The sequence below is a fragment of the Ambystoma mexicanum genome, chromosome 9, assembly GCF_040938575.1.
Source record: "Ambystoma mexicanum isolate Mex_15411 chromosome 9, UKY_AmexF1_1, whole genome shotgun sequence".
NCBI lineage: Eukaryota > Metazoa > Chordata > Amphibia > Caudata > Ambystomatidae > Ambystoma > Ambystoma mexicanum.
Window position 1 is genome coordinate 729,562,806 of NC_090931.1, and position 26,854 is coordinate 729,589,659.

Here is a 26,854-nt window from a genome sequence, read left to right on the forward strand (position 1 = left end):
CCCATAGAAACAAACACCTACCAAATGACCACAACCCAAAAACATAACACATCCACCTCAAAACTATGCACGTCAATTAACATACTAAAAAATAATTACAACCAACGTACAGACTCTTCAATACATACCCTCTTCACCCAATGCTCTTTTAATGCCCCAAAACCAACATCATACTAAACTAAAACAGCCAGTAGTGCTCCCAGTGCTTACCATGTCTGCGGACAATCACGGTGACCGTGAACACCGCAAACACATCACGGCCTTCTCCCACCTAAACAAATACAGCATTTGACCCATCTCCTACTCCCCCACCCTCTCCAAGCACTCATACACACCAACACACTATAAATATATGTATGCTCACTTCCAGCACATGTCCATGCATCCAATATGGCGGGCGCATTGAAAAAATTTGACACACCTCACGCCTCATCCCAGCAAATCAAAGAACATGTTAAGTGTCTGCAGACATGACTCAAGCCGATTATCCAATCGTTGTCCTGTCTGCGGAGCAAACAGGGAAGTGTGTCTGTGGAGTGGACATAGATATCACTAATTTTTTTAGACCTACTTTTTGGTTGTTTTTAAAAAAAATACTGGATGGATTTTCACCACATTTACAAAAGCATGCTTTCGGGACCAAGCCGACGCTCCTGCCGCAAATTTGGTGAAAATCCGTCCAGCGGTTTGGGCTGTAGGCGCGACAGAAATTCAGTCTATGGGAAAAAATGAAATTTTGGGACCCCTCTATAACTTTGACCCCCTGGACCAAACCTCACCAAACTTTGCAAAATTCAGAGTGGGTCATATACCTTTTTTGCAAAGTTTGGTGAGGATTCGTCCAGGGGGAGCGAAGTTATAAGCCACCCAAAAGTGCTCTTTGTATGGGTTTAGCAACTTAACCATAACTACACGGCCACTACCATGGGCCGTGTAATATCTTCCTGATGCCGACTTCATCATCTTGGGGTCTATCATGGTAGTCAAAGGTGTCTGGAATATATTTGACCCATTCCTGTTCCCCAATATTTCTAGTCACTTTTTTTTGCTTTGCTCTATTGTAATTCCCACATCTTTCTAGTGTCTTTGCTTTTGACAACCATGATGAAATGCTGACATTTGAAATTTCAGCAAGAGAATTGACACCTTTTGGCGCATCCCCTGTACCTGTTTTTAATTAACCATGTTACTCTATGCATACATTGCCAAGTTAATCCTTTTTTTTAATACAACATACCTCGCGTCTCATGACTCTTTTTGCATCTCTGATTGTCTCAGAAGTCTAGGCGGAGAGCACAGGGCAGAGGCTATCTCTCCAGGTATGCAAGTGGAATTAAGGGAGATTTCGGAGACAATGCTAGCAAATAACAGATTAAAGGTACATACCAAGCTGTTAGTTGAAACAGGAATTCACAGGAACTGCAGGACCAGGCTGTAAACAAAGAGACAGAGAAAAGGCAAAGACAAGCAAGTACGCTGGGCAACTTGGATTGATCAGAAATAAGGGTGTACTGGAATATGATAAGGGGTCTCCAGGGATTAAGGAAAGCCCTTGGGATAGGTACCAGCAGATTACTCTTAACAACAGTCATACAGCAACGTCATGACTTGGGCGTGCCGATGAAACTGTTGTACTCAGTGCAAGGATATAAACTGAAAGACCATATACTGAGGCAGGTACGACTTCAATGGACTACGTGAAGACAACAGAATTCTTCCCTTATCTGATCTGAACGGAGACCAACCCAGGGTAACACTGTAAAACGGATTCAATTGGAGACACCACAGTGGACCAAGATGTATACAAGTAGAAAGCAGTGTTGAAAGAAATAACCAGGTACAGGACAGGATAGTATATCAAAAGTTGGAACAGGCAGGAAGCAAGGCAAGGAGCCCAGAGGAACAGGGCAGAAGGCAGAGGAGTGTGGCAAGGCAGCCAGGCAGGGAAGCCCAGCGGAGAAGGGCAGAAAGCAGCAGAGTGCGGCAGAGCCGTCAGGTGGGAGCCCAGAGGAGCAGGGCGGAAGGCAGCGGAGTGCGGCAGAGCCGCCGGGTGGGAGCCCAGAGGAGCAGGGCGTAAGGCAGCGGAGTGCCTCAGAGCCGTCAGATGGGAGCCCAGAGGAGCAGGGCGGAAGGCAACGGGGTGCGGCAGAGCCGTCAGGTGGGAGCCCAGAGGAGCAGGGTGGAAGGCAGCGGAGTGCGGCAGAGCCATCAGGTGGGAGCCCAGAGGAGCAGGGCAGAAGGCAGCAGAGTGCGGCAGAGCCGCCAGGTGGGAGCCCAGAGGAGCAGGGTGGAAGGCAGCGGAGAGTGGCAGAGCCACCAGGTAGGAGCCCAGAGGAGCAGGGCCGAAGGCAGCGGAGTGTGGCAGAGCCACCAGGTGGGAGCCCAGAGGAGCAGGGCCGAAGGCAGCGGAGTGTGGCAGAGCCACCAGGTGGGAGCCCAGAGGAACAGGGCAAAATACTGCAGCAGAATGGAGAGGGAGCTGCAAGCATCAACAGCAACAGCAACAGGAATCAACAGGCCAAAAGAGGATATCCAGGAAAGGTCAAAAACTGGTAACAGGAGCACCAGCACGAACTCCCAGAGAAAGCAGTTGACTGACAACTGCTTCTGTTCAGAGTGAGTTTATAAAGGCCCTCCCAGTCAGCAGGCCAGCAGGGTGGAGCTGATTGCAGACTCTGGCAGCTGTGTTCAATTAAGTCCAGCCCTGGCTTCAGTAGCCTGCAGCAGTAGCAGCAGTGGATTCTAATCAAGTGCTCTCCAGCTTTCTGCAGCCGAGCCTGCAGTAGCTTGGAACAGGTGAATGCAATCAGGCCCTCTTCAGCTCTTAGTAGCTTGCTGCAAACAAATGTATTTAATATGCCTCCTCCAGCCCTCTGCCTTTTGGACAGCCTACATGTCCCAGAATGCATCTGATGGTTTAATCCAAAATCCGGAATGGAACATGCAATTAGATTAGTCCAAAACTGCAGCGGTAAAACAAGGAAATAAAGGAAAAGGCGCATGTAAAGGTGCTGGGAGGCAGGCGAGCAGAATCGTGACAGATTGTTTTTATTGTAGTGTGCTCTCTTTTTAGTGCTGGGCATGCAAGTATAAAAACCCTTCTGCATAACAACTTCGACATGGAATCCTTAATCCATGTCTCAAGCCCGTCTGCGGACTGTCCTATAAAATATTCTAACTTTCCCTTTGGGTTTGAGGCAACCAAATTTCCCCCTTTCTCAATATTCTTCTCAGTCCAGTCCAGCTTATTCTGTGGTCATTCTGTTGCCATTCGGGTTAGCTTTTAGATCTCCCACTTGTGTTAATTCAGCAAAGGCTTCCCAGCCTTTTAGGGTTAGAGCAAGGACAGTAAAATCACTAAAGTTATTTTCTTTTACACTTAGCTTACTAATACAAGGTAACACCGGGTCATTACAAAAAAGATAATCCACAAGATATACCACTTTTCCATGTATGTTGACCCGGTTGGTCACCAGTCACACGTCCATTCATCATGTAGGATCCCCAGAATGACAAGGACTCACACCATAAATTTCCTTTATGGTTCTCAAGAGTAGATTTCATTGTTGATTTACTATTAACAAAGTCAGTCTTGGGTATCTCACTCTTACAGCTGCATCAGGCATTAAGGTCACCTTCTATTATAATAAATTATTTATTCCCTGATACATTGATACCACTAAATATTTCTGAGACTGCTTCCATGATACTGTCCGTGTACTGGTTTCCCGGGGGTCACAGATATTCGTCATTACTAAACCAATTTCAATATTTGGAGAGCGGTCTCTCACTGCCAGTACAGACCGATTTTCACTGCTGGGCGATATGCTAGTCACATTTATGTGACATTTTACTCCAATTATCAAGCCCCCATAGAGGCGCCCCTTTAAACCCTTTTTCGCCATTATTTGAAAAATGTGAAATCCATCTATATTGACTTCAGTAGTTAGCCAGATCCCTTGTAAAAGAACAATATCAATCTGCAACAACCCTCTTGTTGACCCTCCTGTAATCAGTAAATGAGTAGATGATAAAACAGCTTTCCCCTATCCACCTTGTCGAATAGACGAAGGACAGATCTAGACTGGCCAAAAACATGCTTCGACCTGATCCCCTTTCTGCCAATGCCAGACACAATGACAAGAGAAAACCACAGACTGGAGTCCCAATCCCTTTTCTATAACTGGTCTGTAGCAAGTATATTCTATTCCCACTTTTTACCCAACTTGTTAGATATTTTAAAAGAAATCTAGCAAAAAAATCTTTGGAGCGTTATCTACTAATGAAATTGGTCTATAACTCTGCTGTGACTCTCTACAACCTTTCTTATAGATCGGAGTTGCCTGGATCCATGATTCAGGAATGTTCACCCTGTTTTCTACTTGGGCAAATAAACTAAATAAAATGTCCACTCAAAGTTCACTATTCACTTTAAATAGACAGTACAATATCTCATCCGGGCCCACAGCTCTCGATTTACTCAGCTTTCCAATGACCAGAATGTTATCCTCCCTATCAAAATGAATCACCCATTGAATTCTGCATCCGGTCTTATCATACAACACATTAGTCTCTGGCTCCTTCCATATAATGTGGAAAAATGGGCTAACCAAGAGGTCGGTTATACTGTATTTAATTGTAACTTATTTTGTTGAGTTTCATCATTATTTAACCTCGACTAAATTCCTCTTGCATCTTTTTTTAACAACCTTCTCCATAAGTTCTTGATTCTGTGTTAAATATGCCTGTATTTCATACAACTTCAGCAAGTTCTTATATTTCTGGCAAATGCGTCTTATCACATCTTTGTTCTCCTTAATATTCATTGAAGAATGTTTCCTACCAATTCATAGGTCTGCACACATAAAACGCTTCTTATTATGATTGTCTATATCATATCTCCTACATGGACTGGTTTAGATTTCCACTTAACTTGCGAACTTAGCTTCAGCTTCCAATGTTTTAAGTAAAGATAACACTGTTCGGGAGAAGTCCTAAACTGCTTGCCCTCACTCGAGAGCTGATGCCAATACCTGAAATGAACATGGTTAATTTTCTCAACATTAGTGCAGAATGATGTGCGTCTGTAACCAGTGAAGTTAACAACAGTATTGAAGCAAGATGAAATTGCATTCTTTCCATTCGCACACATTCCACCAAACTCAGTGGTCAACATTGCGTGATCATTCAGTGTTGTTTTCTTCAAAGTGAATGACAAGTTATCTTTTCTGTCAATGTTGGCCCAACAAATATAGTCAATGCTGTAAGAGGATATCAGACCAGAACAAGTGGTCTGACTAGCCATGTTGAATTTTCAAAATACCATTCAGATTCAAAAAGCACAACCTGCCCATAATGCTTGCCCACAACAAGCCTCAATTCCTTTTCTTAAATATTTTCTCAGGGTCGATGTTGGAACATCCCTTACCTCTTCCATCTACTTCTTCAAAAGGCGAATCACACTTCAGACGTATAAAGTTAGAATCGCCAGCAACAATAATGGGACGCTCCCTATTTTGATCCAGCCATGACCCAAATAAAACTTCCAACTCCTCTATCACCTGTTCGATTTTTACACTAACTGGATTCAAATAAACATTGACAGCAAGAGACTTACACACTCCATTATTCCTACAGCGAGCCTATCAGGGCCAATGATAGTAAGTGGGCCTGCTGCTGGGCCATTGAGAGTCTACTGATGGACCTCAATGATGGTGTATGATTGTGATTAACACATATATAAAATGAACACAAATGGCAGCAACACCGCCTATGTGAGGGTGAAGCAGTTTTTGGCAAGATAGAACTGTCTGTTCTGTTTTGTATGGTGTCTTCCTGTACTAGTACTTATCCATGCATACATGTAGGTAGGTGTTGTGTTGTACAGCAGCATGCTTCCTTTTGAGCACATTGCACCCAGGAACAGGCAGGATGGTGAAGGGTCCATCAGAGTGTTTGGTGCATATTAGCCAGGAGTGTGCCTGTGCATTAGTCTTGGCTAGCAGAGTATGCCCTCAAGAATCCACAACTAGGAACAGTGACATTAAAGTAGGAAATAGTAGGCCAAACGGCACTTTGGAGTTAAAGTGCTTGACAGAAATGAACTCATAGTGGAGCATAATTAATTGGATTGCAGCAAATACGAGGGGACTAACTTAGGATATTGGGAGGTCTTTTAATTAGGTGGAGTGCGAAAAGGTTTAATAGAAAGCAAACATATTTGAACATGTAGTTGTGTTCCCACATTTCACTAACAAATTAAGAAACTAATGAAACCATGTGAAATATTGGTGCAGGTGTTTTTAGCACCACTGCACAGTCTTTATTGGAACCATCTCTTATCACTATTAGTGGGTTGTGGTGAAAAATCACTGCATTAGTCAGAGCCGGTATGATAGCTCAGCAGGTTGAACACTCGCTGCTGCGATCTGCGTTTGATTTGCAGGTCATTGGTTCAAATTCCAGCAAAGCCTATTTAGCATTTCATACTTTCAAGGCCGATAAATGAGTATCGACTTTGTTTGGGTAATAATTATTGTACGTACAAAAAGTTATATGTAATTAATGTACTATTCGCACCCGGGGAAGAGACTTTGACTATTCAGGTGGCTGGAAGTATATACATTCTCTGCCTTCTGTTCCTGCCACTGCAGGTGGATATCTGGGTGGCCCCCTTTCTAAAAAAACTGTATGTTGGGAGGCAAAAGGGAGCCTCCCCCCCATTCACCCCAACCATACAAAACCTCTCCCTCACCTCCTCCTTCGCCACTTACCTATGGGACGAGAGCTTTGAACTCCCGTGCGCCACATCGCCTGCCCCAGCTGCCGCCATAGAAATACTTTTTCCCTATGGTAGCGGGCATCTTTGTTTCTTTTTTTTGTCTTTTTCACAGATTGGCATCGCGTGCGGCACCAATCTCAGAAATGAAACCCGGCGTCTGAATGCCTTTTATGCCCCTGTGGCAATGGCCAACAGCCCGAACTGAGGCCCTCGCTTTGCTCGGTCCTACCAAGACTCGGGCTGGCAGGCCGTTACCGGCCATGTCAGCCCTCCAAACGGGGCATGAAAGCCATATTATGATGTTCACTCCATGGTGCTCAGAGAAAAAGAGGACTAGCGAGAGAAAGTGATTTTCCTTCAGGGGGTGCCATCTGCATAAACAAAAGCCAGTGCTGCAATGAATGAAAATATGAACAGAGAGGTGTGCAGTATGCACCAGTACAATGCATAAGAATTACTAATAGGCCTTGACAGCAATAGAACAGGCCTTACAATTAAACATAATGCAGCCAATCCGTTCAAAATGACGTATACAGGAAGACATATGAGGTTGTGGTTGTGTTTCAAGGAAAAGTGGAACCAGTAAGCATGTGTGGACAGTGCACAGCCCTGCATCAATCTATTTGCACAATGATGTACAAGGGAAGCGGGCCTGATAGCTCGCGGCAGTTTGCAATGCTCATGGCATGAACAGGAATCAGGACATTCCAAAGTAAACATTCTTCAATGTCCTGTTGTGCCTGGAAAACAATAGGCAGTTGAGGAGCGAATCTGGAAGTTGTCAAGTGTGCGTTTAAACATCACGTGGTGAAAGTGGGAAGCCTCGTAGGTTGTGCCCACGGAATTGGATTGGCAGAATAGCAAAATATATTGACAGGACATACCTTAGGAACAACAAAAGAGGTTTTAAAAACTGAGAAAGAAGGGAAAGCGACAATTGGTAGCTTTGCGAGCACATTTTGTTGATCAGAGATTTAAGTTGTTTTGTTTTTTTAACAGTTTTTTTTTAGCACACATTCTAAAAGACCATTCAGAGTAGAGCCAGGTAATACAGAACTCAGCAGAGCACAGCTTAGTGGGTGAAACGGCTTTTGACAGAGGCCTGAGATGAAAGGGCAGGTGCTCAAAGTAGGGGCAGTGCTTTCTGTGATGAACATCCACGCTGCCTGGCAGTATGCCCTTAGCAGCATTCACAATTTGAAGGAGGCGGTATACATTAATCTATATTAGTTATAAAAGGTTATCAAAGGGGTCTTGGTTTATGTCGATTTGGAAACCGTATCTCACTTTGAGCAAGTTGAACACAAACATCCTTCGAATCGTGTGTGCGCTATGACACGGATCGTCTGCTTCAACTCCAAAATGTAATAGCAAAGTGTAAAGACTCTGCAAGCCAAAGCAGTGGAGCGGGCCATCAGAATTCTGGAATCTTCTATTCAAGGGGATTTCTTGATCAATTGAACAGCAAGCATTTCTCAAAGCCACGTATCTTGGCGTCTATAGGCAGGCAGCAAATGTGTTTGCTAGTTTGTAAATGGCATTATTTGTGTTCAGTTAACGACATGTTCACACTCCTTTTTTTTTGCCCGAAGGTAAAAGCAAATCAGTTCTTCCTAACATACCAGATTGGAATTGTGTTTCCTTTGAGATGAAGTGCATTTTTATCAGTGAACTGCTCATGAACTTTTTTGTGTATTGATTAAATGTTCTCAATGTGCTGCCATCAATATCACATGCAGGCATTTCAAAGCATGTTTTTCTCAATATAAAATGCATTTATATCGGAGAACTGTTATTGATAGGTGCTGTGTATTGATTGGATTTCTCAATGTTCTGCTATGAATCACATATTTACTCATGTGTGTATGAGAGGTCATCAGTGAAATACATATTTCAAATCTTTATATTTGGTTATGGTGTTGGTTACTGAGAGACGAGGATACATTTCGATAGTCTCCTTGAAAAGATCATTATTTCCTCTTTATGCTTTTTGCATTTTGTGTTGATTTTGATTACTGTCTTGCATTACAAAATCATTTGTCTTGCAATGCAGCAGCTAACAATCCATCCAATGCATGGGCCGATCGAGGGGAATACTATTTTCTGCTGATCATTTAAAAAAGACCGGAACGTCTTGGTGATCCAAGTCTGTGATATCTGATAAGGTAGATTCCCTGTCTCTGACGAGGGTGCTCCCCAAATTGTCTCCTTGTAGCTTTGGAGTTGGCGCTTGTGCTACGCTATCCATACTCTTAATCAGGAAATGGAGCTTAGTAATAATGCATTTTGGTGCCTGCGGTCACTTTCTTCAGCACCAGGTTATCAATGGCATGCTTGAGGTTTCCGGATGCAAAGTTTTGCTGTACAGATACAATGAAAGACCTCACAATATCTTAGGCAGAAATGTTGATGTGATTGTTGCTGTTCATTAAAAGACATGGCATAAAAAAAAACAAAAATGTGAATCTTTGATCTTAGAGGCTATGTAAAATAATATATGGGGTTCACAGTGGAGAGGATGGAAGAATGTTTGATCATGATCAAGGGAGATAGAATTTCTTTATCGTGGCCTCAAAGGATGACAGGATAGTCTTTCTTTTACTACTGAATGGAAGCATCTGCCACATTCCTAGAACCTTTTGGTGCAGTTTTTTTCTTTTTTTTTTGCCAGCATATTTACAAATTTGCTGATTTGATCACTTCATAGTCTGGAATTCTGGTTCTTGTTTTATGAATGAGTTTGGGCTGCAGGGGACGTAATTATTTGAAAAGAGTTTTGGTGTTATCAGTAAATTCAATTCACATTATTTCTTGGGCAGAGCCACATTTCCCATAAATATATTATGTATTTTGAGATTTGTTTGGAGACGGGGATGGCGCTGATTAGGCCAATTTTCCATCAACTGAGGACAAGGTAACTCACAGGAGTGGGGTAATGACTGATATACAAAGTGATCAGTTTGGGGTCCTTTTGCTACGAATTGAGGATTGATCATGTTCATACTGAATAGCTTGTTGAGGGACTGATGCTAAACAGATTCCCCTGTATGTACATAGTACATGTTGTGAATGTTTTGTAATCAGTGTAGATGATGATGATGATGATGATGATGATGATGATGATGATGATGATGATGATGATGATTATTATTGTATTTATTGAGCATGGACCTAGCTTCTGAAAGCAGCAGATTGTTCTATAATCATTGGAGTAAGGACAATGTTAGGGAGCAGAGAAACAAGAGAGTGGGGAACCTAACAACAGGGGAGGTGGGGAAATTATCAACAATTGATGGACAAGTAACCAGGGGAGGAAACAGTGAGGATCAGATCACCCAGTCACAGGTATGTTGGGTAATGGGTGGTATATGGACATACTTGTTAGGGAGGAGCCATTCATTGAAGAGGAGGGTCTTGAGTTATTTCCAGAAGTGTTTAAGCAAGGGAGTCAGTTGGGTGTTGATTGGGAGGAGGTTCCAGAATCTTGGGGTATACATAGAGAAGGCATGTCTTCTGCTTTTTCCTTTACCGGCAAAGTTCAAGTCTGCACATGTCCTTACTTCTGGCGGCACGTAGGCCTCCAGACATGCTGAGTTTCCCTGAGCTTGGGGACCTCAGAGAGCCATTCTTGCAGATGATTCAGCATGATTTGACGATGATACAGGCTTGCAGCAGTAGCCAGTGCAGTTCAATGGGGTTTGGGGAGATGTGGTCTGAGTTGCAGAGTACTTTGATGATTCATGTTAAATCAAGCAGGACACATCTCAGGGGAGTCAGGGTAGTCATTGGAAGGCCTTCCAAAAGGACATTGACACCATCCAGGTGGGAGAGGACCAAGGTTTGGACAGCATTTGATATCTCTGATAGTGATCCTGTCACAGATTTCCCCCCTTCTCACCTGTCTATGTTGTTTGGGGGAGTTCTTTGATGGAGTCTTCTTTCGCAGAGTTCGGGTCTGGTATAACCCTGTGTGCAGGCCCTTGGGTTCCAGCGTGCGTTCAGCGTTCCGAGCCCTGGGAACGTTCAGATGTCCGGGGAAGTCCAAGGAAATCCAGGAAAACAGCGAAGGGTGCACACGGAAGACAAGTGCACAGAGATCCGGGATGCAATAGAGGACAAAAGAGGGGGAATGAAGGAGGAGGAATTTATGGAAACCGGGAACCAGGAATCAAAGGATAACACAAGCAAACTACGGCAGCACATGTCTAGCCACGCCAATCGGTAACGTTGAGACGCGCAGGGCCGCAGGGGCATGTCTGCTTTATAGAACGTAATGTGTATGGCGTGGAAACTGATAAACAGTATTCCGCGTTCGGCGGCCATGTTGGGAGTACTGCTGAGTGCAAGCCCGTATGGGTCAGGGACCAGGGAGTCCAGAAAGGACGCGTCCGATGGTTCATGACAGATTCAGGATGTATGGACATTGAGACGTGGAGTTGTTCATAACGTGATTAGAAGTAGTTTAGCACTTGGCTTAAGCCAAAAGGAGGGTTTGTTAAACGGGATATGATATTGTACCTCCTTTATTGTATATATTGGCCTAAGCCCAGTCGCTCTGCGAAGAAATCTGCGTTGCAAATTCCCGACCTTGGATTGACTTAGCTGCCATTTTAGGTCCATCCCCCATTTTGATTTCCATTTCAAAGTCACTCTGTGTTCTAAAATGGTGGACAGTGTTTCCCGCTTGTAACCTAGCCGTCCTAACCTTCGAACAAAAGTTAATGTCTAAACTGCCTGTAGGTCAAATGTTAGGACTGTGTAATGAGACCTTGTCCAACGTTTGACCTGTAGATCGAGGATTACCCGCTCCAAGAAGTCCGATCCGCGGACATACATCAAATATAATGTTGTTTAAATACTAAACGTGAACACTTGTTGAACTACATTGTATAGGACGTATAAAGTTAAAACCAAAGATCCACTGTTGCCATTGTGACTTGTTGTTGTACAAACTGGAAATAATCCACATGCATGTAGTTGGACAAATTAGAGGTGAACTCGGGACGAACCCTAGACCGAGAATTATTAACCTGCAGAGGGGTTGGACATTACGATTGGAAAATGAATAAAAGATGTAAATGTTTAAACGTACCGTTCCTCTCACTTCTCACACAGAAAGGGCTGGTATTCGCTGTGATGTACTGAGGGCCAGATAGCTATCTGATACTTTGTTTCTTTTATACTGTACAGTTATTTGAATAAAGATCTGTTAATCTTCATAAGCCCGTGTTTGGTGTATTTCCTTTTGGGGTACTCAGCCTCAATATTTTTCTTTGCTTTTACAATCCGACTAAGCTGCCTCTTCTATATTTATCTCTATGCATCTGAATATGTACCTCTATGTATCTGGATATGGGCCTTATTACGACCCTCGCGCTAAGTGTTTAACGGCGCCGTAAAAGGCTGCGGCGCCGTTAAACACTTAGCGCCTTACTACGAGGTCCCTTTGCGGGACCCGACCTTAATGGCTGGTCTACACCAGCCGTTAAAGTAGGGACCCGCAAAGGGACCTTGGTGCTAAGTACGGTGTCCGCAATTTGCAGTACCGTACTTAGCGCCTTCCCCATTCCCATAGAGCCCTATGGGGCGAAAATGGGAATGCGGAAGGGCCATGGTTCCCCATTGAACCATGGCGGACCCGTTGCAACACCGGCACCAACCATGGTGCTAATAGCGCCATGGTTTAGCGCCGGTGTTGTAATGAGGCCCCATGCATTCACACCGCTTCCAGCTGGCCACATGTAACTGGTTGTCCACAAGCGCCCTGATGCCTGAGGGCCTGTGTGCGCCATACAAATGCAACCATAAGTAAATACATGAAATAAATAGTGATTTATGCAGTATTATAATGGGAAGGTGTATTTCATATCCATCTTTCTTTCCCCCTTACCTATCTCCACAAATTCACGAGCTATCTCTGAAAGCAGACATCAGCGGGCCAAACTATATCAGGCAGGAGGTTGTGCAAGAAGAAGGGCAAGTAACCTCATCTTGTTCTTACCACTGGTGCACCCCTGCCACATCCTCTGCGTACTTCATTTCACACCTACAGTGTTAATTGAAACAGGATGTGTTGTGCAGCATTACACTTACATTGATTATAGAAATAACAGCTAGCCAATGTCCCTGAAAGAGCAGATATATTTCCAGGCGAGGGAAATCCCCAATAGGAGGATCCCTAGAAATAATGCATTCACAGGGCACAGCTACTAACTGGATATTTCACATGCCCAGATGCTAAAATAGTGCAGTGAGGACAAGAAGCCATAAAGCATGGCTTGGGTGTTATTTGAAATTACTCACAGACCATCAAAAATATATCTGCAGCTCTTCTCAATGATAACATTTTGGGCAGTATTGCAATTGCGGGCAGTGTTCCGTGTTTGTGTCCTGAAGGGAATCCGTCGTGTCTTGCTAAATCGTGTGCCTCAGTAAGTAAATTATGTTCCCTGGCCAAAATCAAAGGTGTCTTCTGTACTATCACTGGTTTCTCAAATGGCGGTTCCGAACACTGTGTGTCCACATTGTATGCTACACTGAGATATGCCAAAGAGTTAACAATATGATGCTTACAGTTGCACTAGCAAAGAAGTGTGAACACGCCATTCCCCACTGCAATCTTCATTTTCCATCTGAACGTAATCATTTTAACTTAAGCACCAGAAGCATATCACCAACTATGAAACACGTGTAGCTCTACAGAAATGATTTCCGGGAAAAGCTGTGCACTGTGTGTGCATTAAATATCAACCATTAATTCGTGTCATTTTAAAGGCTCATTTCAACCAGTAGTTCCTTATCATTCCTTGTATTGAACAGCTTACAGTGAGGGCTGGACTGGCCTATAGGGAACTCTGGAGATTTCCGGGTATGCTTCTGCACCCTAGTCCTTTGTTGTGCGGTATTTCCTAATATTCTCCTATGAAAAGGGTTGGGCTTATTGAAAATGTGTGCATTTGCACGTTATTTCCTGGTCCTCTTTTGGGTCCTAGTCCACCCCTGTTTGCAGCTCATACCTTTAGAAGCTTTTCAGATCCCAGCCACAGCACCCGGCCTGCACGTTTCCCCACGGTTCAACATTCCCTCCCCCCCTCCCCTTCCATGTACATGACACGCTGACTGGAACTCATCACCCTCCCAGGCTCTTGGACACTTGTAAATAATGCTTCCACTAACTCGCCAGACATAAATAGGTGTGACAGAGACATTGATGCATAGATGATGACCAATCGACTAAAACTCAATCCTTCCAAAAGTCATGCGTGGCAGCCAGGCCAATCAAACACCTCCTGAGGCTGCTGACTCAATGAACTGGGAACAAGGTCATCACCATCATCCAATAATACAGAATCTCAGATCTAGTGGACAGAAGTCTCACACCTGAACTGGGGGATAGCACAGGGTCAATGGTCTGGTTTTTGGAAGCAAGACTACGCAGAGCTCCACAGGTTCAAACCCCAGATCTGCGCTTAGAAACCAAATTCCGGTAGGCGCGTTATAAAAACACCTTTACATACATACATAAATAAAACACGCCTGAAAGCTATTGTAAGAAGCGGTTTTTTTTCCAGCTCTGCATGCAACCCGAGCCATACTACTATAACTTTCATTCATTGGACCACGGCCAAGATATCAACAGTTCTGCCAAGACTAGATGATTCAAATAGGTCTCCCACAATATCTCATGGGAAAATTACAACGTGCACAAAACACAACAGGCAGACTACTCCTCGGGATGAAAAGCTTTGAACGCATCATCTCTGCACTCTGCACGCTCATTCCGTGGCCATCAAGAACAAACAATTTGCCTTGGAAATGACACAGCCAGCTTCACGGAGATTTTTCAGCATTGCACATTCTATGTGCCTCTCTAGTGCTTGCTCCAAACTTCATAATAAAAGGATGAGGATGCCCGTTCTCCATACTGCCACACAGCTCTGTCATGCCGTACCCAAACATCTGTGCATGGAAGCGAAACAGCAGACATTCAGGAAATATGGCTGTTCAACTAAGTGAATTGGCTATACAAGAACAAACCTGTTCAGCCCAACTGTAATTGCCAGCTCCCATGTACCTCTACTCATAAAGTATATAGGCGCCTTTATGACCAAACAACCTAGATACCCACTAAGCAGAGTGGTTGGTTGTATCACTAGGTAAAGCTGCCATCATGTTAGTCAGTTTCCCTGCTCAAACACCCAGCGCCTCTTATTCACATGGAGGATCTGAATGCTACCTCCTGAAACAAAGCAAAACTCCCTGTAGCATAAATTAACACATTTTGAACACTTACTCCAATGCTCCACCCTCCTACTCATCCCTTACTAATGTCTCACTGGTAAATCGTTCAACTTTTTTTACACCATATACACATCCTATCAGATGAAGTGCATTACACACAGATTCCTAATCCATTCTTCCTAATCAACACCTCCCTCCAGGCCACTTCAGTGCATCTAGAGATACGCCCCTAACTCTGGAGTTGTCCTTGTGGCTAACAGGCCCCAGCAGCCCTCGCCCAAAGTAGAACCCACAGCAGGAGATAGGTCATGGTTGCCTCTGACATGCACTCATCAACCCCACAGTCTTTCTGCTCCGGCCTTTCCCGCTATCCCACTAGAACACTTTTATTACCGAGCAACGCGCATCTATGTCAACATTATTGGCCGAAGGGTGCTACACAAGACTAGTGAATTTTACCTTAGCCTTGGCTCATCAACCCATTTTGTATCCAAGTAGGGGTAGTTTTGTCATGTCTTGCTAAATGCAATGATCGCATGTTCTCCTCACATAAAATAGATTAAAGTAACCAGCACAACTATTAGTGGTGATGTGTATTGGTTATGTGTTTGAATGTATGCATTCATTGTAAAGCATCCTGATGTTGTAGGCACATTCTGTGAGATATAGACCCTATTTAAACAGAGCATAGAAATATAGGCTTCATTTGTTTTCTATACTTTAGATGGATACATTAATTGTACAAGTGAATTAAAAGTTATTAGTACCCAGCGAGGGATAATCAGTTTGCACAAGTGATGTGACTGGCCTTGGCCGGGTCGTTACCCACTCGACAAAGCCTTTGTCGCACTGGTTGCAGGTGTGTCACTTTATGGACTGGCCACCATGGAAAGGGAGAAGGGACTAGGTGTACTCCCTTCTCCCCATTCCCAGATGGCCATCTTTGTATTTTTTTCTTTAATCACATTTCAATGGCCGCCATGGAAAGTCTCGTAGTCCCTTCTTGCCATTTCTTGGTAGCCATCTTCTTTGTTGACTTTTTTTTTCCTTTTTGAAAGGCCAGATGGAAAGGGAGAAGGGACTACATATAGTCCCTTCACCCCATTCCGTGGCGGCCATCTTTTTTTCTTCTTTTCTGCAGTTGCTAAATGCTGAAGCCGCTTTGCAACTAAAAGAAAGACACGATTAGTAGCTTCACTTGGGCCTGTAACCATGGACCCCGAGTCAAAGCGGTAATGCCCCGCAGATCGAGGCTTATTGATTAAGTGTCAAATATTTCATGCTACTACAGTGTACAGTTTGCCACAAATTGTCTGTTTTTTGTAACCGAGACAAACAAGAGTTGTATTGGCTTGGGAGAAAGGCTGTTTTTAGAGATGATACATGTGCAGCCTTATGGACGCCACCGTAGGTGAAGAATTACAGAGAACCCCATGATAAACTGTCACAAATTTGAAGCCTATTCTAATGAATAAATAGCCATTTGTTGAAGCTGAATTCTTATAAAACTGAAGGGGATGGTGATACGAGGTAATGTAGGATTCTGGAGCTCCAATTCTGTTCAGCTGAGATTGGCATTGTTTGGTAACCCGCTATAACAGTCTATAACCATGGGTCAAACTTGTAGAACAGGTTCTTCCTTTTTTGTCTGTGGCCATGAGGGCCACTGATGTATCTGCTATTGTTTTTTTTTGTTACATTTAGATTACCTTAACATCTTGTCTCTGGGCATACCCACGTATTTGATCTATCATCTTCAGATCATACAATATTCTGCAGCCATATTAGCTCTAGGAGTTCCCTACTGTACTCCTTCAATACCACTGCTGACTGTATATTTCACTGGCTGCCTGCATAAGAGAGAATGAAGTCCACGATCATGTGTATGGAACTTTATGGATGTGGCATGTTCTGTATCATTTCTAAGCAGACTCACTCTAGCCCCATACTTCATCTGCACTCTTAAAATCAGCTCCCGACATTTCCTAGAGTTCCTGGCCCCCATTTGGGCTGGCCTCCCTTTAATTATAATTATATTATTCTCTGTATTTGCTCCAATCTTAACAAATGTCTTTTTTAGCATCTGCAGCATGGGTAATTTCCTTTTTTTCTGTCAGACTTTAAGCACAATTCTATTTCTACATTAGTCCTCCTTTCTGTAGATGTAATATTACCTTTTTAGCACCACGATACAAATTGGTGGCATCAAAACTATAACCTTACTCATAATCCCATATTTGGCTGAAGATCGGGAGCTAATTCACTGAAACCAGTGCAAGCAAAACATGATTAAACATGCAAAACTACATCAGAAGCCTGTTGGCCACATTGTAGACTAACTATTGGGCCTGATTCATGGATTGTTTTCCTATGGGATTGCACCATTGTAAAACACTTCCATGAATCAGGCCCTCGATTGTTGTAATAGGAGCTTAACTGACACTGCCTGATAAAAAAACAATACAACAGTACAAGCGAGACGAAGAAAACGCATCCACACAACACGAGGACCCTATGTGGCACCAAACTAAGGGAAGAAACTGTTTCTGTCTAAAGATGGAAAAATCATTCTTTTATGACCTCTGAACCCTGAAGTTCCAGGCTTACATCAGAGCTCATAATGATAAAGAAATTGATAACGAAATGCGTTCTTTCCAGTGCAGGTTTTAGTTTGATTGGGATCATAACATTCCATCGTCAAAAACGTGTAACATTTCATGTGCACTAGAATGTTGTTATGTCAACCATGAGCAATGGGCCAATCGGCTTGAGGGGAGCATTTGGTGCTGTATCCTGTGTCTTTCCAAAGTGACACCTATACAGGCCATAAGAACAGAGCTGGGCCTAACCACCCTGTGCACGATTATTAGCGTGAATGGAGGTAAATTATTCAAAAAAATAATGTGTGACTGATCGTCATCTGTGTTAAGTCTGCTTAGAGTGGAAATACTTTGGGGTACTTGCAGATCTTTGCCTGAATTTAGGTTTAGGAATGAGGAACCCTTTTTACAAATTCTCGCGGTGTCCAGATTGGTCCAAAGGCATGGGTCCTCTGTTGGGGGCATTTAAACAGAAAGCTCTGGAATGGGACTGGGCGTGTAGCAATGACTAAATAGGCAGATTATCCTCACTAAGTACCTATTCGAAATTATGTTTTGCTTTATCATTAAGCACAGAGGTACATATATCAATGTCCCAGCCCAACAGCTAGGTGACTGTTTATGCAGATAAGGTTAAATAAACTGCTGGTGATGGGGTTTAAGGGGGCTTGGCTGAGTCTCCCTATTGAAGAATGCAGTTGTCATCCCAGGCATGTACTTACATCATGCAGGTGCGTGATTAAGTATTATGTTAAACATTATATGCATTTTGCCAACTGTCTGTATGACCTCAGCGGTGAAGTATTTTGGTTTAATAGCCTGTCTGGGTGCAGTTTGTCCAGATAGCTTGCCCTACTTATGGTATGACAGGATTTTTATTTTGAACTTTCTAGGGCCAGTGAAACGTCTTCCTAATTTGGGTGATTTATAAAAATCTCTAAAAATTCCATCGATGCATGGTTGATTCCGGCTATGTCATTGTCTACAGCAACATGTAATAAAGAACAGGAGTGGCAAATTGGTGGGGAAATATGTTTTTATTCCATCTTAGTGGATTCATATTTTGTACTGCACACTTTTTCTTTTCCTTTTACCCTTCACGGTATGTGATGCTCTTCTTTTCTACATGAGTATTTTTAACCGGTACTGTATGTATTTAATATGTAATTCTTTTATATATGTAATTCTGTCTTCTCTTTTTAAAAGTTTGTAATAAAGTGTGAAAAGATGGTAATAAGATATAACACAATACATAAGGAAAACGGATGTACAGATTGCAGACCACAGCTATTGCCACAGCACCAGGCCCAAAGCATTTAGGTCAAAGCCCAGATTTCCATGTATTGGCTGAATAGTTAATGGCCAGAAGTTCTGTTTTTCCTGGCGTACTCTGCAAAACAGAGAGGTGATGGCTGGAAGGTTTAAAATTAATCTTAAATCTCTGGCCATAGCTCTGGGCAACCCAGAGAATTTGCCAGAGGTTTAAGATTAATTCTAAACCTTCCAGCTGTCACCTCTTTTTTTATCTTTCCTTATGATACTCGCCATGACATGCACAATCATCGGTCTTTGCTCATTGTGAAAAATATTATCTTAATAATTGTATTACTTTATATTAAGTAATGGGAATGAAGAATGGCTGTACACTGAAATATCATGTACTTCATTCGAAACATAACTAGACTAAAGGATTTATTGAAAATTAAGTTAGATTATGAAAAATAAGCTTTTGTGTTTTATGCTACCATATGAAATTGGAATATAATACTGGTTTGAAGGTTAGTGGGGCTAGATGGACCGGTAAACTGCACACCCTAAGATGCTGAGATGCTAATGCATGGTAATAGGAAGCATTCATTATTTCCATGGTAGCGTGGATCCTAGGTCAGATGGATTAGGGCACATGGGGTCCTTCTTATGATACACAAGCCGTACGAGGTTTCTGTATACTCTGTTGCTGGCTGAGGCCTCCCCTGCAAAGATGGTTGGCTCTAGGGTATAGAGGGCTCTAGCGAGGAAAGATAATTAGAAAGTGGAAGATGGTGAGTGACGGATTAAGGAGTGTGTTAACATGCTGAATGCTAATGAGTGTTTGGTTTCTGGTTGGTCTATTTACTAGTATTTGCAATGATCAATTTTAAATGTACCTCTTGGGAGGGGTTTATAATGGGTCTTACCCTCAAAATAAAAATACAAGTAGACTGTGTGCGTATGTATGCAAGATTCCACTGAGGAAGAACCACTTGTTATAGAATGTTCTAATATGTACAGTTGAGAAATCTACATCAAGGAAAAGCATGCAAAAAAAGAATTTTTAAAACAAACATATGAGCTGCAGCATGTGTGCAGCGTCTGCAACATATGTGCAAGGAAATGTGTGATGTTTGCATTCCATCTATCATAATGCTATGTACAGCTCTAAAGTAACTGATAAAGCCAAAACAATAAGGGCCTTATTCAAAGAACGTTCCCACTTGGTGTGAATTTAGATTGGTATTTAAGTTGCTATCTGTAATTACACAATAGCCTCCCCCTTGGTGTTCCAAGATATCTGGTCTATGATCAGACAACGCTCTCACCGGCATCCAGCTGTGGAGTATCACATTATCATTCGTTTAAGAGCAGATAGCAGATAGCAGATAGCGTATTTACTTACTATAATCTGCAGATTGCAACCCTACAATGAAGCAACATATAGGCTACAGCATATTCTAGAAACATCTAGATATCACCAACACATAACAGCTGGCGCATGGCTCTCTATCTCATCCAATTCACACAATTGTATTGCTTTACATGACCGTTTTCCCGCATAGAACACACTTACAAGATGGCGTGCTGCTATCATCCGCCTTCCTTCTTCATCAACTACAACTGTATAGCACGCATGCGCTCCCATTGCTTAGGGACCCGGTGCATTGCTGGAACGTGCACAGACAGTGGTTCCTCTTCTCTCTGCTTGTGTTTGAAATTCTGTAACGGCAACAGACATTCTACAACAAAGGGTGAGTACACCTCACCTTTGTCTGCTTTATGCAACATGTGAACATTTCTGAAAGACGGTCATCACGCGGGACCCAGCGCTTTTTCCAAGCGACTGGCCCTGCATCTGACCGCTTGTTAAGCACCAACCTATATCTTTCAAATATTGCCTATTTCTCTGCCAACAGACACATTGAGGGTTTGAACCCCCTCTACACGCCAGTGAAGAAGTACTTGCTTGTGAAACACTAGGCACCCAGTCTGTCCAGAGACACTAAGCAAAAAAGGTGAGTCTATCTCACTTTAAATGTTGACAATTGGATATGTCATGATATGCAGTAATTACGTGGGACCCAGTGCTTTCCCCAAGCAACTGGTGACACGTTTAACCACACCCCAGCACCATCCCACACCATTACTGACAACTGCAATCCTTTTTCAACAGACAGAAGGAGGGATTGTCTCCCCCTCCCTCCTTTGGCAGTGAAGATTAATCCAATGTCTTACCAACTCCCAGGATAGTGATCATGAGCACCGGATACACATGTCAAAATATATATATATATATATATATATATATATACACACACGAGAATAGTATTTTATTTATTTGACTAAGAAAATTTCTCAAACAGTATTACTCTTATTTTTAGGAAAAACACTAAAATCACTTATATTGCTTACCTGATGAAGGGCACATTTATGCCCGAAACGCATCATAATAAATAGGAAGCAACTTGCAGAGACATACCACCTCACCTCAGCCACGAACCCGTCCTCATTGAGATATCTGCTCTAATGAATCTTCCAACTGCAAATTTGATTATGCTCTAAAATATGTTTTTGTATATCTGTATTTAAACATACTCAAATGACTAGCCATGTTTACTGAAATACCTGTTTCTCAACAAATGTTGTGACGAAAACGTTTGTAAACAATACAAATTGAATTGTAACTACGTTAATGTATTCATTCATTTTTCACCATTGTATTTACCTTGTGTATCAGTAAATACAATTGTATTTACCTTGTGTATCAGTAAATTCTTGTATACACCATAAAATTGTGCAATTGTTTCAAACTAGTTTTCAATTAATTTGACGTAGTGTGCCCAGGTCCTGTCCAACGAAGGTCTCGGGGGACCCTTTTCAGTTGTACCTACAAGTTCAAATCCATAGATTCTGATACACTTGCTCACTCAATGACTGATGGAGAGGAAGAAGGAGAAAAATGAGAATTGATAACAACAGAAAAGAAATGGAATAGATTGTTTTCCTTTTGGACCCATTTATGGATTACCACTAATACAATGTAAGCAAGGCCTATTTCGGTACGAGACCTTCTTCAGTGGAAAAAATAGTAGACAGGGCCAAATAAAGAAATAAGGTAACCATACTGTGGGGGAAGCTGACACTATTTGGCTGACTGATGCCTCACTGTTCCAGATGGAGAGAATTAAACCCAATTTTAAGGTGAAACCCACCAGTCTGTGGGCCATCCAAAAGAAATTCATATGTAAATATCAAGGAGAAATAATCCTGAAGGAAGAAATACTCTAAAGAGGGGAATAGATTAAACCCTTGTCATTTCCTGGTTACATCACCAAGCAGAATCCTTTATTAATGCTGGACAGCTCAAGACAATAGGGAAAAGGTGATTTTTCACTACCCATTTTCCTGCCGTTAAGTTTGTCCATGAAAAATGAGAAATGTACATTTTTAGCCGATTAATGCAATAGAAAAACATTGAAGGAAATTTAGCAAATATGCACGTTTACATGCAGGAAATTCAAGTCGTTTTCTAGAATACTGTTTATCCATTTAGTAATGCATGGAGGTATCTTTTTTCAATAATGGTGAACTAACGAGATTTAAAGATACAGGGATGTTCAGATTTATTTTGTTTTTTAACAAATAATAGCCTTATCCTAGACCTGGATGCATTTATCAATCCACAGTGCATATGCTCTCAGGGTAAATGAAATGTATCTATGCTGATGTATGTGTGTAACAAAAGTACAAATTTATGTAAATGTAGCATAGAAAAGTGATGCGTGTGCATTGATTATTCTTCATTTTAATCCCTATTGACATAGGAATTTAAAATATGTATAATTTGTGTATAATTAAAGTTATTCAATTATTTCTATTTGTTTAATAAATAGAACTTCTGTGCAAACCTGTGTCTTTCTTGCCCCGAAGGGGATCTTGTAAGGAATCTTTATTATGAACTTGGTGGCCCCAAGTTCATAAAAAGAATGCTATTAAATAAATGAAATTTGGGGATGCCTGATTTGGGATGGGTGGAAATTTCCCCACAATTTGGTGTCACCCCAATTAAAACATCCTACAGGACATATGTGTTTTATGGATACAGCTACAGGAATGTGTGGAAAGCGAGAGAATCCTTCCTTCCAGGCCATCGAGAGGATCCTTCCTTCCAGGCCATCTGGTTATAGGCCCTCGCGTGGTACAGAAAGCACCCTTTTGGATCTACAGGCCCAAATGCTTAATATCATGAACACAAGTAAATTGGGGCTGCTGATGTTAGTAGATCTATTAGCAGCTTTTGATCTTGTGGATCATGAGAAATTGCTCAGTAGGCTTGTGGACCAGGGAGGGTGCTCCAGTGGAGTGATATTCTGGATCAGATCATTTCTCCAAGATAGGAAATCGAGAATAGTTTGGAGTAATGCATGCTCCAAGCCTGAGCTAATTCATTGTGGTGTACCGCAAGGGGATTGCCTCTCCCCGGCACTATTCAATATATTCTGTCGCCCCCTATGTGATCTCTTAGACTCATTACGTGTGCCATTTACGAGTTATGCTGATGATACTCAGTTCATTATGGTGCTTAGTGGAAATTACGAGAAAGACATGGCGAACATCGAACAAATGTCTATTCAAAATTGGATGACGGCAAATAGACTTTGTCTTAATGCAACAAAAACACATTTCCTTATCTTTGGATCCACACAAGCACATGTCAAACTAGCGACGCAGTAGGAGGGATTTATCATAGATGGGCAATATATTAAGACAGCGTCCAAGTTGAAGACCTTGCGGGTGATTTTTGAACCATCTCTCGGTGCTGAAGCCTATGTTAACAGTTTAATCACCAAATCTCAATATCATCTGAGACTGCTCAGATTGGTGAAGCCACATGTCTCTCGGGCAAACTGCACTACACTGGTTTCAGCTGCTATAATGCCTAGGCTCGACTATTGTAGTGCGTTATTGTTTGGAGCAAGTAAAGGTTGCATCAAAAAGCTACAGATCCTCCAAAATGAAGCAGTGCGGATCATCAAAGTCACATTAAGGCAATACCTGGTTTCTGTACATTGGAGGGAGTTGCATTGGCTTCCAGTTGAGGCTAAAATATGCTTCAAGATTAGTAGTATTGTTAATAGGTGTTTATATGGCAAAAAACATGCCAGAGTTACCCATTCTAAGGACTCGATGTCACTGACCCAGCCTAGAAGTAAATGAGTTAGAGGCATGGATGCTTGTTTATGGTACAAGAAGGGTTGGTTTGGAACAAACTTCCCCCTGAGATCCTCCTGAAAGAAAATATGACCATTTTTAGGAAACGTCTCAAGACGTTACTGTTTGTTTAAATTGTAAGCCGGTTGTTTTTGTCAGTGGTATACATGGTGCGCCCTGATGCCTGCGTGCTCCGACACATTACAAACAAATACATAAAAAAATGCATTGCTACAGGTTTGTAACGATGAGAAAACAGAAATCTTTCACTTTTCAAGAAAACAAACATGTGTCATTTGGGGATAATACAAAGAAAGTCAGTGAAAAATGAATTCTTAATTTTAAATAATAAACAATGACTCAATGATCAAAATACAAGTGCTCAATTATTTTTTCAATTAAATGAAAGCTACTGTATTGACCCAAACTTACTTGCCAACCCTTTAGTGGGAATAGTTCTATAGATGGCGGTGCTAACTGAATAAGGGTAATGATAATAATAATAATAATAATAATAATCACTGCTTCTAGAATGATCAGGGCATGTCAAAAAGGTACAAGTAATGCACGCACAGATGCTATATTTATTATATTTTATACGGCTGATATATTTCAAATGGAATAATTCCATCTTTTATAAAACAACAATAGATACTTTATTCGTTACATTATTTTAGCAAATTCAGAATCTGCTTCAGATTAATGGTATTTGAAAGTCCACAAATCTTGCTAACTTCCTGCACCTAACTTCAATAATGCGTTTGTCCGAGAAATGATGCAGCACATGTATTTTCTTTGACTACACACATTAGGGTGGTCTGATTCTCCACGGTGCAATATGTTCGCAATGCTTGAAAAAAATTGGCACTCTTCCTTGGGAACACGATAAGCAGTTTCCAGTAATGAAGAAATATTTGGACATGATCCAAAAAAGAAAATAGTAAAAATAAACGCCCAGGTACTGGGGGGGGGGGGTTAGGCAGTTCTTTATTCTGCCACCGTGGTTGGAACTGAATTCCCTTGCTCATATTTTAACATTTTGCTGAAAGCCGTTTCTAACAGAACCTGCGGCGTTGTGGTGGGTTTGTAGGGACGAAGGAAGGGTCTGAATTTCTTTTAGGGGACCTTCACCCTTTCTTGCTATTTTTCCATGACTTTATATGTGTCTGTTTTTATGGGACGGGTTTTATTTTGGCTGTTCAAAAATGTTTTAGCCAAACTAGAAAAATAAAATACAATAATGTAAACAGAATGTTATGACTTCATATAGGAAATAATTATTAATGTGTAGGTACTGGTTAAAACCAGAAGATAAGAAATGTTGGCGACAAGAAATGTCCTACCGATCAGATCAGTTACAGACTTACAGTGGGCCTGATGCATGGAATGTGTGTGGGGTGCACTGCTCTGTGAACCAGAGTGCTTGTTGGCAGTGGAAAGTCACTTTGCACTGTGCTAAACTATTCCATGAAGCACGTTCTAAGAGATCAGAAGGATGCACCTTGACAATGATGAATTTCGGGTTGTTTACCTTTAAACCCTTCTGAGAAAGATTTCACTTTAATTTCCACCTGTACCAGAAGTACTTTCTGCTGTGTTATGTCATGACGTGCTATGTTATGATACCGGGTTGTATATGGTGCGTGGCTGCCCATTGCACGGTCTCCACGTGCTCTGTCCGACCAGATAAACATGGGTGGGGGGGGGTGGCTTGGTGTAGAGAGAGGGGAACGCTCCTGTGCTTATGTGTGCAGATCGGATGGATCCTGGTTCAATGTGTGGGTCTGTTTCTAGGTGGACTGTGTCAAAACCATAGAGGCGGTTGATTGTGCATGCATTATACATTTCTTATTTAGCCAAAATCGACCAATGACATATGCATATACATGCAAAAGTAAATGTGTATGTTGGGGTAGAAGAGACAGGGATGGGGGTGGGCTAGGGGTTTTAGGGGACCCTCCATTATAGAAAAATATTTTTCAAATTAATTTCGACAAAAAGTGTACAAAGTACACTCAAACACAAAGCTCGTAAACAACACCGTAGATTTGTTGATATGGGACTATTGCGTGGGCGTGTTTCTGGGGTGCATTGGCTGGTGTGGTGGTGTGTAAGTTGTTGAGGTAAAGAGTTTTGTTCAATGTCTGTAGGGACGAAAGTTTGGCCTCCCAGAAAATGATTTGTGTCGATGATGACAGGGAAAAGACAGACTAAATATAACAGTAGCGTGGTGTTGAGGACATACAGTAGTTTATATAAGTATCTATACCTTTTGAACTTCAGAAAGTCTTTCTGAAAACAGTGGATTTGTGGGCTTTACTTGCAAGATCCACGTCCCCATTAAGAGTCTGGCGTCTGCCAATCTGTGGCCCTTCAGGAATTAACTGCATGTAATGTTCCCAAAACTAAATTCCATTGTAAGGTCGAGAGGATGCCATTACCACCTGTGCCAATCAAATGGTCACAACATTACTATAGCACTACTGCAGGTGCTACCGCTAATACTGCATACAAGAGAGAATGAAAGCCCCTCCATATTCTAAATAAGATTGAATATGTACAATTTACAAACCGGAGTTAAGCATCTAAAAGTCAACCTCTGTCCGCCTTTTAACAGCTGAGGGATGTTGGAAGTAAAACACACAGTGCTAAAAAGTTCAGTGAGTTTTCTTAAGACTATATTAGAAAAAGTGTGCAGTCAAATCAAACACTATTTTCAAGGCCTGCTAGATATTTTGGTGTGACAGTTCCTCTAACTTTACTGTAC